Here is an 18,560-nt window from a genome sequence, read left to right as displayed (position 1 = left end):
ATTAATGTATGATTCATAGGAAATGAGAGTTCAGAGGTTATGTGTCCTAGTTTTCACAAAAATTTTCTACTTAGGATGACAAGAAGCAGAAACATTGTCTGTGATGATAAGCATCATGGTGAATTAAAGGATAAAGATCAAAATGTGTGTAAAAGGAATTAACTTGAGTAGATAGAACCCTTCCTCATTACCCTTTCCTTCTTCTTAGAGATGGTTGGGAAAAAGGCAAAGGGAAGCCACACGGACATAAACAACTGAAGATAACTGATGTACCTTTTGGACTGCAGCTTAGCAGGATCAACCTAGGTTCAAATCTTAGTTCTAGTATCATTTACTAGAATAGTTCTGTGACCTTAAGCATATCTCAGAATCATCATCTATAAATACATATTTGTTGGCAGAATAAAATGAGATAATGTATAAAATATGCCAGGCATAGTGATTTAATGATTACCCAATAGTAATAAATGTTTTTTTTTTTCCTCTATCCTCACATCACATTTGTATTTGAAACACATGCCTATTCTACCCCTCTAATTTTCTTCTTGGTTGTCAGAATCTCACTTGCATATTCAACTGCTTTCATGTGCTGTGTGTTATGGCATATGAATAAAAATAAATATGAATATATCAGTCATATATATGACTGGTTAATGTTGTTTGGAAATGCATAACAACATGAATCCTTTTGCTTTACATATGCATTAGCACTCTGTTAGAGTATAACTTTATAGAAATAATAAGACAGCAAGCATCAAGTTTAATGATTGAAAGGTAAAAAAAAAATCAGTGTCTTAGAAAAGTTTAAAATCAGCCAATTCACTATCTCATGCCTCTATTCTTTTATCACAGTGACTCCTTCTCTCTGCTGTCAGCCTGGTGACTATAATGAGCACCCTTGTATTGCTTCTCTGTCTTCTTTTTCCAATTCCCTTTCGCTACAGACACATATGCCAGCCTGACCTAGCCCAGAGAGCACTGGATGGGTTAAAGTGCCACTCTCTCCAGGTTTCACAACAGCATCATTAGTGCATAAATGTCTACAGCTTTTAAAACTAATTTAAAACTCTTTCACATTTATTTCTCATTCTGTCTTGCCTGAGAACCTCTTTTCTTTCTAATATGATGGCTTTTATTGTCTTCAACATATGAGGATGCAGAAGTCTAGACAGAGAGGTAACTTCCTTTGAACACCAAGCATCGAAAAACAGGGTGGATGTGAAGCCTCCTGATTCACAGGTGTACCTTTCACCACGCCATCTTCCCTTGTAAAACCCAAAGTTCAATTGAAAATTCGAATGGAATTCTAAATAGAAGGCTCTGGAGTGGGAGAACATGATAAATTCTTACATCTGTGATTCTCTGTATCCATTGACTTTAAACATATAATTGAGTTGGTTGACAGAACACATGAAATATGGTTAGACTTTTTCCCACCTTTGAGATTCATTTGTTGAGAGCCACCAAGCAATAATCCTCCTATTCAGTCCCATCAGGTGGACTATTTTAAGGTGAAGGCCATTTTATTTTTTGCCAAAACCTACACTGGGATCCTGGTAATTGGAAGAATGGCTTAAGAAAGGGCACTTAACTTTATTTAATACGGAATTGCAGACTTTTGTTCATTTTATAAATTTTAGGAATAAAAGGAAAACTTAATTATTATCTAATTAAAACCCCTCATTTCACAGAGGGAACTTGGTCCGGAAAGTCAGTTGAGCTACCCAGAAAAGCCAGTAGTTAGTGGTTGTTTATTTTTACTAGAATCTCGATAGTTTGATTCTTCTAAACTTTGGTTCAATATTCTTTTGTCTTTTTAGTGTATCTCACTAACAGCTTAACTCAAAGGCTTTTTTTAAACCTGTATATCATTATAAAGCTCCTTATAATTTATAACTTTTAATATTCTGATGAAGTGCTAAGTTCTATGAAGTATACTACGTTTCTTTTTTATGTTACACTACTCTTTTTTCATTGAAGTATAGTTAATTTACAATGTTGTGTTAGTTTCAAGTGTACAGCAAAGTGATTCAGTTATACATATATATATATATATATTCTTTTTCAGATTCTTTTCCATTACCCATTATCACAAGTTATTGAGTATAGTTCCTTCTAGGTTCCTGTTGCTTACCTATTTTATATATAGTAGTGTATATAAATTAATCCCAAACTCCTAATTTATTTTCCCCCCTCCCCATTATCCCTTTTGGTAACCATAAATTTGTTTTCGAAGTCTGTGAGTCTATTTCTGTTTTGTAAATAAGTTCATTTGTGTCACTTTTTTTTAGATTCTACATATAAGGGATATCATATGATATGTGTCTTTCTCTGAGTTACTTCACTTAATATGATAATCTCTTGATAATCTCTTGATGATAAGGGTCTCCTCTTGCCCTTCTGCAGCTGTACCCCATCACCTTCTCTGGGATGAGAAGTCCATGGAGCTAATAGGATATGTTTACCAAGGGTAAATGCATGTATGTTCCCTTCTAGACCATGTTTCAGGTACCTGGGATCCAGAAATATCTCTGCTCATCCTAGAGTGGGTGGGGATGGAGCCTGGACTTGAAGATAGGTGTCCATATACATACCAGTCAGATCTGGTAGGGAGGGGAGGAGGGTGAGAGCCATTTATTTATACTCTTGTTCCTAAGCCCTGCCCCACCCCCCAAATAATATCAGAAGCAGTCTGGAACTACCTGATATCATAAAGTATTGTAAGTCTACAAAGGCTCAGAGTTTCTCAGTTATCATGATTTTGTTTTAATGATGTGTTTAAAGTGTAATGAGAAACTGTATGCTGATTATAGAAATACATGAACTAGGTAGAGGTTTTTAGTGCTGCCCAAATGCAGAGTGCCACATTGCTTTCCTCAACCATGACAGGACACTCCAACCCTTCCTTTCTTAGGCAGTGTCCTAGGGTTAAAGCAACAAGCACAATGATCAAACCTATCTTTGCTGTGTGTGGTTGAGTGCCTGCTCTCTTCTTTTACAAATCACATTATGGCCTAATATATGACTCTGGACATCAAGCATTCCATGCACGTGGTGTATCACGGAGCATGAATCCCCTACCCTTCCTTGGCATTGTATGATTCACCAAAAAGTCGTGTGAGGTAGATGTGTCCGTAAAACGTTACTCTTTACAAATGAGGTTATTCAGCTTGGAGCATTTTATTTTCTTGTCCAAAGTCACATGCCTAATAATTGGTAGAGCCATGCCTAATTGAAGGGACACAATTCAACCTATAACAGACATTTCTCTAAAGCTCCCTACATGATGTTGTGGGGAGAGGATATTAGGGATGAAGAAATCAGAGAAAAGAGTATGTTAGGTTCATGTCTGATTACAATTTGGAGGCAGAAATATTCTGGAGCTTAGGAGGTTAATGGGGAACCTTTTTACTGGGACCTGTATGTAAAAAGGGACCCACCCAAAGAATAAAAATTAAACAGTAACTTTTACATTGGCAGAAGGAAATCCACATCTATTTGAAAAGGCAGAAATGGGGCAAAGTAGAAAGATATAAAAAAAAATACAGCAAGTAGAAAACACAAAATAAGATTCAGAAATAAATCTAGATACACCAGTAATTACAATATATATAAATATATATATACAATACAATATATGTAATTACACCAGTAATTACAATATATATAAATAGAAATAAATCTAGATACACCAGTAAATACAATATATATAAATACAATAAATAAATACAATATATAAATAGGCTCAATTCACTGACCAAATGATAGCCTGTCAGAGTGAGAAAAAATCAAGATACATTAGTATTGTTATACACATTTTTATTTAAAACAATCACTTTTGATTTGTCTGAAAATAATGTATAAGCCCAAAGAAATCCAGGTTAGGACTTTTAATGTCAAACCAAGCTTAATATAAGAGTAGATGAAAGGGAAATTGCATCAGAAGGATAAAAATGATGATTAATGAATATGTGTTTAATAATATCATTTTAAAATCCATAATTAAAAGTTAACAGAAAAAATAAATGAATAGTTATAGTCAATAATTTAAAATATCCGTTATTGAAATTAAGAATTCAAGCAAACACAAATAAACAAATATATAGGAAATTTGAATATCGTGTACTAGCTATAACTTTATAATCAACAAAGATGGAATATACATTTACTCGTTATTTTCTTCTTTTCTATTTATTTGCATTTTTCTTCTGTTCTTAAATAATTATATGCCTTATAGATTTTTGAATACTTTTAGCAATTTACATGTCAATAAACATGAAAATCTAGATAAAATTGATACATTTTGAGAAACATAAAATGCCAAAATTGGCTAAAAATGAAACAAAAAAGAATAACACAATAACAGCAACCAAAACTTAAATTAGTAATGAAAATTCTAACTCCATTTCCATCAAAAAGCTCAAGTCTGGTTTAAAAGTGAGTTCTGCTAATTTTTCAAGAAACAGATAATCCAAATCTTATATAAGAGGTTATAAAAAGTAAAACAAAATGGAATAATGAAGGAAGTTATTCAGTCACTTTAATAAAATTAATTATTATTGATACCCAAACAAGTTAAAGGTAGTACAAGAAGAGAAATCATAGGTCAATTTCAGTATTAAATATAGATGTAAAAAATCTGAATTAAATGAATCTAACAGAAGCAAATAGTATGTTAAAAAATACATCATGAAATAATGAGTCTATTCCAGAAATGTAATCATGTTTTAACACTAGAAAAATATAATTGTAGTTAGTAATGGAATATAGGGAAGAGATGCTCATAGATAGCTCAAAACGTGCAGAAATATGACAGTGTTCTACATGATTTTATAATAAAAATAGTCAACTTTGAACAAAAGATAACTTTCTTAACTTAATTAAAGAATCACAAAGTTACAAAGTTGGCATATATTAACATACTGCTGAGAAAGCCTTATCCATTGCTGGTGGGTGATTAAACTGTTCATTGTGAAGAACAGAGTGTCAATGCCTAGGATATAGGATATATTTTTATGTCATTAAGACCAAGAAATTTTATTCCAAGATTTATATCCAACAAAAAAGCCTGCATAAATTTGTAAAAGGACATGCACAAATTTTTCATAACAACCTTTATTTTTTGATGGTGGCTGTCACTAGTAAGAAGCAACCTACATGCCCATTCCCAGGGGAATGATTAAATAAATATGGTATATGCACAAAATAAAATATGATGCAGAGTCAGAAGCAAAGAACTAGATTTATTGCAATTAGGCTACGTCTTGGAAACATGTTAATAAGAAAAGGGAGCAAGAGTAAGATTTATAGCACCATTTATGCAAATTAAAAACACATGTTAATACCATATATTTTTCAAGGATACACATGTATCTAAAGAGGTACACAGAAGGGAAATTGGAGAGACATAGATTAAAAACACTAGTGTGAACACCTTTCAGAAGGAGGGCAACAGCAGTAGTGAGGAGAAATGAAGGGAAAATAATACAATGAAATAGGGCATAAATAAGGTACAGATAAAAGATAAAAGTAAAATCAGTTATGTGATATATGTACAAAATTCTTGTATTTTTATGTGTTCTCTGCAAGGCTTTCTTAAATAGTAAGGTCTCCAAATGCATTTAAAATAGGATTCAAATTTTATACCATTTTTTTTCCCATGAACACATGGAAAAAAGTGTTTTCACTTGTCATGCTCTGAAAAGTGGTTACTTTTCAGGGAATCATAACTTTTCCATCTTTCCTTGGCTGGAGGATTGAAAAGTTGGCATATTTCCTTTGTCTGTTCAGATAGTAAGGATGAAAGGATGTCTGTGGTTTTTAGATAGCCGTTTGGTTGACCGACTGCCACCTTGAATCAGAATCAAATTTTTAAGGGTCAGGCTAACAAAGTGAATTAGTCTATGAATATTCTTTCTTGGTGTTGAATTGGCTTGAATGAGGACCCTGTTCTAACACAGCCCCAAGCCCCTATTGCCAATAGGTATAAATAAGAAAATAAAGGTAAATCAAATAATAAAAAACACACAACAGCTTTTTCAAGATCAAGTATTATTTCATTTTACTAGAAACTGAGGCACAGGAATATTTAGTGACATAGTATTCCCAATCACACCATGAATGAGGAAAAAGACAAGCCAGAAGTAGAACCACAGTTTTTGATCCCCAGCTGGTACTTCTTCCACTATTGTCCTTCCTCTATAAAGTGTTCAAGTGCACATGATTCAAAGCACAAAAACAAGATGCATCATCAATATTTAAGATTCTTCGTATGAAACATTTCATAGAGTTTGGAGATTTATGGGAAGATGCAAAGTAGCAATTTGTGTTTGCAGTAGAGACATTTTAAATGACTAAAGTTTTAATCACTAATTTTTTTCTTCCCACGGCATGCACGGTCAACTTTACCTGTTTGCTGTCTGAAGCTCTGTGTTTGCAAATTAGAAACTCCTGCTTCTTTCCATTTTAATTTAAAATTGTGAGCCTGACATAATCAACTTCTTTCCTTTTTTGGTTGTTTAATGAACATTAATGAAACAAAATCAAGGTGCGATTTAACATTCAGCCAATTTATTAATGGTTAGGAGGGATAACTTTGTTTTCAGGGACTGGAGTTGAACTTGACTTATTGAGGGAAATTAACTTTTTCACTAGCATTTAATAAAACCACAGTAGGGCATGGGGCCCGCAAAATCAGGTCAACCTATGGTTGATGTGACTGTTTATATTGAGAAAATATCTTCAAATCAGAGAAACCATCAGAAGTTGAATTAGCAGTTGCTTCTACTTGATTAAAAGGCCTTTCGGATGAGGACAGAGTGCCATTTTCTCATGGCTACTTTACTCATATATTTTCTCTTATTAGCACATGTTCTTTCCAGCTACCTTTTTGTGCATTCACTGCTTGCATATTAAATGTCTTCTAGATACCTGGCCCTACCGAATACTTTATATACTTCTGAGCATATATTTATTATACTCAGAAGTTGTTTTTTCTTAAGTCTATGAGAGGCAATATAATAGAGTATTTTCTGGTCAACATTCATACTTTGACAACAATAACAAAAAAAACCCTTACTTTGAATCCTAGATCTGCCCCTTACCAGCTGTGTGATTTGGGGGCAAGTTATTATCTTCTTTGATCCTCAAGTTTGTCTCATCTGTGTCTGCCTCACAGAAGTTATCATTCAATCAGGAAATATTTTTGTGCCAGGTTTTGTAATAGGCCTGGGAACAGACAAGGAACATGTTTGTGCTCTCGTGGAATTTACCATTTAGCAGGGGAGAGAGACTTGAAAGAATAAATCACATAGAATGATTATTTACTTAAATTTTTACCAAGTTTAGTGAAATGCTTATAAGTCTGGAAAACATGTTAGTCTTCCCTAAGGAAAAAAGAATATTAAACTAGGACTTGAATGATGAGTAGAAGGTGGCCGAGAGAAAAGGAGGAAAGTGTCCCAGGGAGAGGATAAAGCAGATGCAAAAGTTGTGAATAGAAAGGAGATTGATTTTCCTGAGCATCTGAGGAAGGCCAGAGCAAAGGCGGGACAGGGGAAGCTGACAGATGTGGGCACAGGGTAGATTGTGCAGAACCTTCTCAGCCAAACTGAGAATGTTAGATTTTGCCTAAGTGTAATAAACCACCGAAAGGTTTTAAGCAGTACAGGAAAGAAGAGTGTGTTCATTTTCTATTGCTGTTGTAATAAATTACTGCCAACTTAGTGGCTTAACACAACACAATTTTTTTTAGTCTGCCAGTTTTCGTTTTCAGAATCACAACGCAGGTCTCACTAACATGAAATCAGTGTTGGTAGGACTGTGTTCCTGTCTGGAGGCTGTAGAAAAGAATGCATTTTCTTCACTTTCCAGCTTGTGATTATAAGCTGTGATTATAATGCTTGTGATTATAATAGGCCTAGTCTGGTCATCTACTATAATCTCCCTATTTAAGATCATTTCATTAACAATGTAACAACCTTATGCCCATCTACAACCTTAATTTCCCTTTTTCATGTGACATATTCACAGTTTATTCTGGGTATGAGGATATGAATATTTTGAGGGGTTATTATTCTGCCCACTACAGGGAGAAAACCTAGTAAGGGTGTGATCTCAGAAAAAGGCCTGCAGAGAAACGCAGGAGTGTAGATTCACTTAAGAATTATTCCATATGGGTCACTCCAGGGAGAAGTAAATTCCTAGGTACTTGCAACTGGAGGGCACAGCTCTTAAGAAGAGGGTGGTGGCCTTTGAAAGAGCAAGTAAATCAGGGAAGGTACAATGTGCGACTATTTTATGTAGCACTAAGAAAAAATGTGCTGGTAATTAAATGACAATAGTTCTTCAATTGTAAGATGGTTCTTGATTTCAACTATGATACAATGTGGACAATGTTCATCTACCAACTGATGAAATCAGAAAATGATATTAAAATTTTAATAAGCACTTATTCTTACTAACACCACCATTCCCTTTTATATTTTTTACATGTGCCCATATAGAATATGTTGTCAAGTTGTACACTCCCATTTGTTGACTTCCTTTATTCTTCTTATTTTTTTGGTTAAACAAAGGTATTTGCGTCGGGCTCATCCATTAACTTAGACATGGCGAACACGAGGTACATATGCTATGCTGCCAACCCTCCCGGCTTTTTAAACTACTCTTAACCCTGGGGAGACATCACAAATCAATCAAAAACATTCTTACAGAGCTTCAGGAAGACTTAGGGGCTTTCTCACAGGTGAGGTGACAGCATATTTGCTTGTTGAAGCTAGGGCTCTTCTGAGAGTCACAATGAGAGCTATTAATAAATGGTTGAGTAAAAGTATGAAATGAGAGCATCCTAGGCAACACGGGATGTATTGTCTCTCCACTCATAAAAGTTCCATTGATTAGAGTTAGCATGAAACTTGAAACATATTTGCCAACTTTGTCTAAAAATACGGTTCTATTGGAAACAAAAAAATCTTTGGGCTAGACTGGCGGCCATGTGAATTTATGATCTCCTTGAGGAATCTCGATCATTCTTGCCTCCAAGCAACTCTCCTGTCTGTCCATCCCCATCTCCTGACTTGCTTTCTATCCTTCCTTAGCTGTGTTTGCCTAAATTCTAGCCTTATCACTTGGGAACTCTGAACACTTCTTTGCTGAGGCCGCTCCTTACAATTTTTGTGCATGGGTCGGTCCTTCAATACCGGTGTCACCCTGATGATTACAGTGGCTTAGGAATTGTCCCCAATCATACGCTGATATGACAGTTGGATTTATTATGTGTCAGATAAACATGGAAAAGTCAAGAGACAATGAACCACAAAACAGACACCATTTGCAAGAATGATACTATACAATAAAGATAGACTGAAAAAGTGAAGTTTATAATTTGTAAAATGTCTAAATATTTTCTTTTATTTCTGACTAGAAATTTTTGAAAAACTTATGGGAACTATAAACACTCTAAAAGACATGAACTGCATATTGAAGTGAGGTGAGAAAAATAATTCCATTAAATGGCTTGATGTTTTGACTATATAATGCAAATAATCTAAACAAGTGAAAAAACATGTAAAAATACAACATATCTGATTACCTTGTGTTCTTTGATTCAAAGTACACAATTAAACACATACTTCCGTATTTAAAGAAGTTAAATAAGAATTGGGGCCATGATGTTCCTTCTTCATTAGAAAAAAAGTTAAATCATACATTGGGCTGATTTCTATTCTCTTCTGTTTCAAGGCCACATGGCTATGTCTCTTCTGTCTTGAGGGTAGAAAATGAAGGCCACATGGCTATGAAACACTACTGTTCTTTTTCATGGCAAAATTGCTTTGTTCAGCTGTTTTGAAAAGAAGAATCCAAGGATAAAGAGTTCTGTCATAAACATGAAGGCTTATATTTTAATTTCATAATACAGAGTGAAGGAGGAAGTTAGGAAGAAGAAAGAGACAAAGATTAGAAAGAAGGTAAAGGAAAAGAAAGATAACGAATACTTAAAAAAAAAAAAAAACTGTCTAGACAGCTGAAGACAAAGGCAGTTACCTACCTGCCCTTCTGTCTCAGTATTTCCTATCAAGCAATACAGACCATTGAGAACAGATACAGATGTAGATATACATATATATCTGTACACATATCTCATGATATATCATTTATATATAGCATGGTATATACATCATGCCCTCTGCGTAATTTAAAGGTAAGAATGTCTGATTTTCACAATAAGTAAGAAGAAGAAAATAGCCAGATTCCAGCGGTAATTGCTCATCCTCCCACTCTACTCCTGCCCCCGCTTAAAGCTTTGTGACAAGCAAAGACATATGGAGAATAACAGTGGAGAAGAGAAAGCTTAAGCTTACTCTGAAACCACCACTATTAGTATAAAAATCCTAAAAGCGTTTCTTGGTAGATCAGAGCATGGACTACACGAAGAGACCTAAAAATACGCATGATTTAAAGGGCAGTTTGATAGGCGTAGCTTCTGAAGGAGGAAAAGGGCCAAAATAAACACCTTTTGACAACTGGGGGAAGGGGAAGATAAGCAAAAAGACAACATATAGGGTTTCAAAATAAAATTGCGGGTCTGCAAGCCACAGAAATGTAAGGACTTAACTCCACCCCCACCGCCAGAACAACAGGAAGATCTATTCCAGTGTCTACACAGATGGAATAAAGTATCTTTAAGAATCTTAGAAAATACAACACCACAAAAATTCACAACATTAACAAAACCGTACGGATCTATTGAAAAATTCAGAAAACCAAATTCCAAACACATCAACTGCAGATAATTCTCCAGAAAAAACAGGAAGCAGAAGAAAACTGCAAATATCAATAAAAGTCCAAACAGAATTAAATACGCTCAAACAAGCATTCGAGGATAGGAAAACCGCCTTGAATCAGAAATTCAACAACTGTACATGTAAAATAACATCAAGTGAAAGGTTTTCCACAGTGGAGCATATGCTTTAAAAAGTCTTTCTTTTGTTTGCAAGCTCTAATATTTAAAGTCTTCTAGTTGTACATAAAAGAGATGTCTATTTACTAATTAATTCAGTTACCAATGCGTGTTTAAAATAACATAATTACCCTTTTCACACATGCCATAAAACAGCATTATTTGAATTCTTTAAATCATCTTTGCCATTCCTGTTTTCATTACGATTGAAGTTACTTTTTGGGTCTTCTAACACATTTACCTGGAATATACCACTGTTATTTTTCTCTAAAATATTTGAGATAAATTATTATTTCTGTAAATATTTTTCTTTCTCTAAGTTATTTTTGAATCTATCATCGAGGCTGCCCCTAAAATTTATAGTCTGAGACATGGTACTAAATCATGAGAAGTTAGGACAATTTTTTTTTTAAATACGTCTAAAATTAAATTGAAAAATTGGGCTGATTGGTGGAGCTAGTTGCTATGTTGTTTTTTAAAGTAGTCTTCAACAGGTTTATTAAACCTCATTAAAAATATTCAACATTTACAATTGGAAGTAATGATTAGTAATTTATCTTAAATGTATTTGTTTCCTTTCAAAATTCCTTTCCTTTCAAAAGTCACAGGAATTTATAGTTATCAAAACTAATACTGTTTGATGTCTCTTCAATCTAATATGCATTCCCCAGACAGTCCTTTGATGGAGAAAATGAATTCAGAAACCACCTCATAGTGTGAGATTTATAAGGTGACTTTTACTTTTTTAAACTGGGGAGTAAACGGCACTTAGTATGTTTCTGGAGTATTGTACTTTCAGAGGAAAATGTCAAAAATCCAACAGAATTTTAAAAAAACTTCTCATGTCAGTGATTCAGAACTGTTTACACACTTCTGAAACAGGATTGTTACTTCAAATCATGCCTCTGTGCATTGGGCAGGCTGAACTACATAGATTCAAATCATCCTCTGACATCTCTTCCTATTCTATGGTTCTGATTAAAGCAGAATGGCTTCAGGGAAACTTTACAGTAGCAGATAAAAGTTTATGGTTTTTTGTGGAAATGAAATGATGTCTGACAACTGGTCAGAGATAAAATGAGATGCTTCCTGAAGTGGCCAGGTTCAGGGTACACTGCTGGGCAACAGCTGGAGATAAATCTGTCAGCACGATTCTATTTTCCTTGTTTCCAGGTCCAAACAGTTCCCTTCGCAGATATGTTTTTCTCTTTCACAGAGCTGCAAATCAATATTTACTTTTATTGGAGAAACGTATGTGGTAGATGTGACTTAGTTCCCAAACGCAAGCATGCAAGAGAACATGGGTAGGGAATTCTCTCCCAGTCGTTCGCGGAAGGTTCACGTGCCTCTAGGAAAATCCAGCAAGTCTACCCTCCAGTCTGGCATGGTTGTTGCTGCGGGCCATGTTGTTCGAGGCCACATGCTTTCTGGAAGAATGCTGCCTCTAGGATTCCACGCCACATGCTGGCATGTGATTCTTTCTTATATTGGTTTTCTCATGATTAGTAGAAGCAGCTGTGAGACCTCTCCAAACAGCCACATAAGCAATTCGAATTTTGAAGACTGGGAGGAAGGACAGAAGGGCAGATTCCTCGTGGTGACTGGAGACAACAGAAAGATTTATAGGGACATTGAAAGCATCCTCTTCTGTTTCCCCACATATGGCTAGGAAATACTTAGGGGAGGTGTCCCACCTTGTTTGGGACAAAAGGTGCTATCAAGATAATAAATTTTTGCATTACAAATTTGAAACATTGATAACAAAACATTTGGTATGTAATTTCCACTAAATAGTGGGTATGCCATCCATATACAGCTACTGTGTTTTGTCTTTTTAATGTAAAGATTTTGCCTCTTCCCCGTGGGGAAACATTCTTTGCTTAATCAGTTTCTTTAGTTAGGAGAGCTTCAGAAATGGCTAGATTTAGAGGTGCTATCAGCCTGAGATGATTAAAGACCTAAAGGAAGTCATTTGCATCACTCACTGAAAGACAAAGTTAAGGGCTATATGTTTTGTAAAATACCCAGACACAGACATTGATTTTGCGGTGGACCACCAGCCTCTACACCCAGTCCTGGGGAAGCAGAATTTAATGCCATTTTGAAAAGTTAATTAAACCCACTGATGTATGACCAATAAAAATGTAAGCATGTCAGAACGCTGGTATTGTGCGGAGGCGCTCCAAGAGAGCAGACTTCATGACTGGAAGGCCGTCTTAACAATGGTGCCAACCCCAGCCCTCGTCTCTCCAGAGAAGCCCAGAGAAAATAATACAATCAGGAAAAACGATTGAGAAGTCTAATGGCGTAATGCAATATTAACTACACCAAATTATAAGCCAAGGCATCTGAACTCCTTCCTCCCCCCATTCATTTATTTAGAAACATGTATTTAGTTCCTGAAATGCACTAGGCAGTGTGCCAGCTCTGAAAGATGTAGTCCTCGATAAGAAAAACGAGGTCTTTGATTTCAAGGAGTGAATATTCAGTGGTTTACGATTGTACTACTGTATGTTCTTCGACAGGTTACTTTTCCTCTCTGGGCCTCAATTTCCTTATCTGTCAGTTGACTAATAATCTGTGATTCTATTTTTGTCACAACCCTGGGAAACAGGGCATGCAAGATGATACATAGATTTGGAGGAAGGCAATGGAGGGGTCATGGATCTGATTTAGGACCAGGCTTTGGAGAATCCTGGCTTGGAACAAGGGCTAGAGACAGAGATTTAACACGGAGAGGAGCTGAATCCACAGGGGAAAGGCTTTATCGGCTCTCTTCCAGAAGGAGGGTTTACATGGGAAGGGAAAAGTGGATGAATGCAGGGAAAGCACTAGGCTGTCACGCTACCATGTTACTGCCCTCAGTCCTCACAATAACTTTGTAAGTTTGGAATTTCCCCTTGTTCCCACTGTAGAGATGAGGAAACTGAAGTGAAGCAAGATGAAAATGTCAAAGATTACACACTTAGCACCCTGTGAAGTCTGCTCCACCCCAGTTCACTTTAAAGCCTATGTGTTTCTTTCTCATCATGTGGACTCTCCTTGAATGTATAAAGAAAAGAGAAGCAGCAAAGGAGGAGAAAGCACTTCCTGCTGGGGGGAATTTTTGTGGAGTTATGTGGAAGAGGTGGCATTTAGGCTGGGTCTGGTTAGGACATATGACAAGGAAGAGCAGAATTGGATATTATAGGCAAAAAATGCAATATAGATAAAGAAACAGTGAAAAACTGAAGACTGCAAAAAGAATAGTAAGACTGAAACTTATAGTGTAGGTAAAGAGATGAAAAATAAGAGGGAAATGTAGTTTGAAACAGTTTGTTCAAGGCTTTGAATACCAGGCCAAGTAAATATTTTAGACTAATAGCCAAATGACAGAGGGTACAGCATTAAAGGTTTCTGAGCAAAGCAGTGATGTATTCTGAATTGTGTTTTGGAAAGATTAATTTCCCATCACTTTCAAATTGCCTGAAGTTCTTTTTTTTTAATTAAAAAAAATTTTTTTAACATCTTTATTGGAGTATAATTGCTTTACAATTGTGTGTTAGTTTCTGCATTATAACAAAGTGAATCAGCTATATGTATACATATATCCCCATATCTCCTGCCTCTTGCGTCTCCCTCCCACCCTCCCTATCCCACCCCTCTAGGTGGTCACAGAGCACCGAGCTGATCTCCCTGTGCTATGCGGCTGCTTCCCACTAGCTATCTGTTTTACATTTGGTAGTGTATATATGTCAATGCCACTTTCTCACTTCATTCCTGCTTACCCTTCCCCCTCCCTGTGTCCCCAAGTCCATTCTCTACATCTGCGTCTTTATTCCTGTCCTGCCCCTTGGTCCTTCAGAACCTTTTTTTTTTTTTTAGATTCCATATATATGTGTTAGCATACGGTATTTGTTTTTCTCTTTCTGACTTACTTCACCCTGTACGACAGACCCGAGGTCCATCCACCTCACTACATATAACTCAATTTCATTTCTTTTTATGGCTGAGTAATATTCCATTGTATATATGTGCCACATCTTCTTTATCCATTCATCTTCTTTATCCATTCATCTGTTGCTGGACACTTAGGTTGCTTCCATGTCCTGGCTATTGTAAATAGTGCTGCAATGGACATTGTGGTACATGACTGTTTTTGAATTATGGTTTTCTCAGGATATATGCCCAGTAGTGGGATTGCTGAGTCGTATGGTAGTTCTATTTGTAGTTTTTTAAGGAACCTCCATACTGTTCTCCATAGAGGCTGTATCAATTTACATTCCCACTAACAGGGCAAGAGGGTTCCCTTTTCTCCACACACTCTCCAGCATCTGTTATTTGTAGACTTTTTAATGATGTCCATTCTGACTGGTGTGAGGTGGTACCTCATTGTAGTTTCAATTTGCATTTCTCTAATGATTAGTGATGTTGAGCATCCTTTCATGTGTTTGTTGACAATCTCTATATCTTCTTTGGAGAAATATCTATTTAGGTCTTTTGCCCATTTTTGGATTGGGTTGTTTGTTGATTTGATATTGAGCGGCATGAGCTGCTTGTATATTTTGGAGATTAATCCTTTGTCAGTTGCTACATTTGCAAATATTTTCTCCCATTCTGAGGGTCTGACTGAAGTTCTTGGTTGACAGCACCAAGGACCCTGAAATTTGGGGGAAGAAAATTTAAAATGGTTCCTGGCTCATTTTCTAGGTTGGTCTTTGTTGTCTAATCCTATTGGTTCATTTTTTGTTCTCTCCCCAGCCCCCATCTTCTAAGATACGTTAGACCCAGTGTTCCAGTATGTCCTACAGAGTTTCAGGCTACTTTGTTCCTTTTAGTTAAGCCATGACACACAGTTCCACATGTAAGTAAGCTCTGATAAACATTGCTTCCTGTGTTACTGCATTGCTCTCTGTGTATAACCTTGATGAGGGTGGGTCTGTGGAGCAGAGCAGCTCAGACACAGCCTCTTAGATAGATGTAAGAAAATACTCTAAACTCCTTGCATGTTGCCTTCCTCCCTACCCTCGAGCCCATTCCAGCAAAACACAGGCTCTCTCTTTTGATTTAAAAAAAATCCTCTGGGATCTGAGCCAATGGTTCCAAGAATGAATATGGGGATATTGTTTTAACTATCCATTTTCCCTTTCATTGGAAGATCTCAGAGAATACAGGAAAACAAATAATAGCAGGTCTTAATTTTTGTGTCTTTCTGGAATTATTCCATCACAGTGCTATCCAAATGCCAGTGGACCCTGAATACCTTTTAAAAGGGAAACGATGCCTTTGATCCCCAAGAACATGTTTGTGAACCCAGATCAAGAAGAACCGTTGTACAGTCAGCGTCTGTCTCTGCAAGCCGTGGAGTACAGTTTACAACAGGTCTCAGAATTATTCGCTCTCCAGATGGCTGGGGAATTACTTCCTGATATCAGACCCACAGTATTTTGTGTCTAATCCTGAAGTTTGTATTGTCGCTGCACTGACTGCTTTTTTTGTAAATATTAAAAAGAATCAACTTACATCTTCCACTAAATTTCTAAATAGGACTCTGAATTCACTCAAAACCAAACAAAAAAAAATGAACATACAAAGTAATGTTCATTCTTTCTCAAATGACAAATGCAGAGGTGGTTCCTAATTGTCTTACTGATAGCTGGGCACTAGATTCAGTGACTATCTAATTAGATACATTTTATTGGAAGCCTAAAAATGAGCCATTAATGGTTCTCTTTCTATTAAATGTTAACCAATAACCAAGAGGTGGGGTATGCATGAATATTTCCTTCAAGATTATTTACTGGTAAGTTTGGAGAAGTTCTAAATTTCATAAGCATTAGTAACAAAATATCCCAAGAATGTAGACTATATAAAAGCTTAATTTACTGTAAAATGTAATACCTCCCAATATTAAAAAACTCAACCTATTGTAACTTTGGCCAGTTGTTTCTTTTATTAGAACATTCAATCTAAAAATGCTGTGTATGTTAAGACTATCCAAAACTCAAATTGTTAGAATTAATTTTCTGTTAAAATGCATATCTAAGATTTTATTCTATCTATAGACAATTATTTTATACTAACAGTCTGCTAGAACACAGGATGCCTGTAATGGGTTTGTTATTAGCTTGTAAATAGAGGACAGTATGTCACTTTGTGGTCAGGGAAGATAAATACAAATTATGGATGGCAAATATAAAATGAAAACATAGCTCTCTAGCCACAACAAATTTCCCTTTGGCCCGCCTCCTGTAAGTTAAAATCGACCTAGTGTTTAGGATGAAACTGGAACTATTCCCTTCACCAGTGAAATCTGAAATCTCATTCATTTTAGAGAGACTCAGAGTACCCTGAACAAGAGAGTTCCATTCTGAATAGAGTGCATAACAAGAGGAGGGAATGGTCCTAAGGGAGACTGCCCATATGCAAAGTCTAGAGAAAGTCAGTAACTGAAACAATTGCATTAATTCTTCCCCCTGCTTATCTGGCAACTAGTTCTAAGGATTTTATATCAAGTTGATTTTATTGTTCCCATAATATGACTGTCCTGGGTTTGCTGGCAGCTCATCTTCATTTTATTTCCTTTGAATGTTTAATTGTTCATGAAAGACTCCCCGCCTCTTCCCACTGGTACTCTCCAATTCTGTAGAACCTGATAATAGAGATGTCTTTACAGCATCCAGTGAGGGACTTCATAAATTCCTTCCACTCTCAAGACAGTACCTAGAGTAAGATGATTAGGGTGTTTTGCCAGCATATACACAGTTCCTGATTCTTGTTCTACGGAAGGTCGTTTACTGAAAGTGATTTCACATGTCTTTTGTTTGCCTTAATCCTAATTCTTCCCAGACTTTTTTTTTTTTTATATCAGATCTCAAGCAGGATTCAGATTGTGTGATTAATCAGTGAACAACCTTTTGTTGGCTGGAAGTATGAAAAGTCCAGGGATGATCACCTGAATTGGTGTGGCTTTCACATCTAATTTTTGTTACAATCTTGACTATAATACTTTCAGATTTATTTTACATTTGTTCTCTGTAAGACCAAAATTGATTTTCACATGCTCTGTTATTTATAAGCACCTACTTCTGCCTCCACATGCCTCTCTTTTTCCTCCCCGTCCCTCTCCTCTTGCTTTCTCCTCCCATTTCCCAACCTCTCTGTCTTCTTTGTAATGACTGTACTTAGCAAGAGTTAGGTATGGCACATGTCGAAAACATTAGCATGCAATTGTCATGGAGAATGAAGGTTAAACCTCATAGCTGCTGAAATAATGTATTGCTATTAATTATTAAGATTTTTTAAAACGTGTAGGAAAAATTAGTAAAACTCCATGATAATAAGTAGACAGCCGTTCGCTTAACTGTCAGTACCTTTGTTCGATGCAGAGGGATGTTGTTTATAGCACCTTTCCTAAAGCATATCCCCCGTAATCTTGTCAGTGTCCTTCAAGAGTGCCAACAGAGATGGAGAAAGCTTTCCTTGGCTACTTTCTCATGCTGGGCATTATAGGGGATAATGCAGAGCTCTAAATCTGTCCCTGTTTCCTGAGGCCCGATCCTAGTATTGTTGAAATAGCTGACCAGATTAGATGGAAATGTTGCTTATAGCAACAGCTCAT

The sequence above is a fragment of the Aethalodelphis obliquidens genome, unplaced genomic scaffold (genome assembly GCF_003676395.1).
Source record: "Aethalodelphis obliquidens isolate GAN/ISIS:26980383/991018 unplaced genomic scaffold, ASM367639v1 scaffold11, whole genome shotgun sequence".
Lineage (NCBI taxonomy): Eukaryota > Metazoa > Chordata > Mammalia > Artiodactyla > Delphinidae > Aethalodelphis > Aethalodelphis obliquidens.
This window is presented reverse-complemented; position numbering follows the sequence as displayed.